We start from the raw sequence: 212 nt of genomic DNA, 5'->3' as shown, positions 1-212 counted from the left end.
GAGGCAGGCGGATTTCTGAGTTTGAGGCCAGCCTGGTCTACAAAGTGAGTTCCAGGACAGCCAGGGCTATACAGAGAAACCCTGTCTCGAAAACAAAAAACAAACAAAAAAACAACGAACAAACAAACAAACAAAAAACCAGGCAAGGACATCTAGAATTTAAGTGGATAGGTTTATATGTGAGTTCTTGAGCAGGGCTAGGTATGATGATA

Source organism: Mus pahari, chromosome X, assembly GCF_900095145.1.
Source record: "Mus pahari chromosome X, PAHARI_EIJ_v1.1, whole genome shotgun sequence".
Taxonomy (NCBI): Eukaryota; Metazoa; Chordata; class Mammalia; order Rodentia; family Muridae; genus Mus; species Mus pahari.
This window is presented reverse-complemented; position numbering follows the sequence as displayed.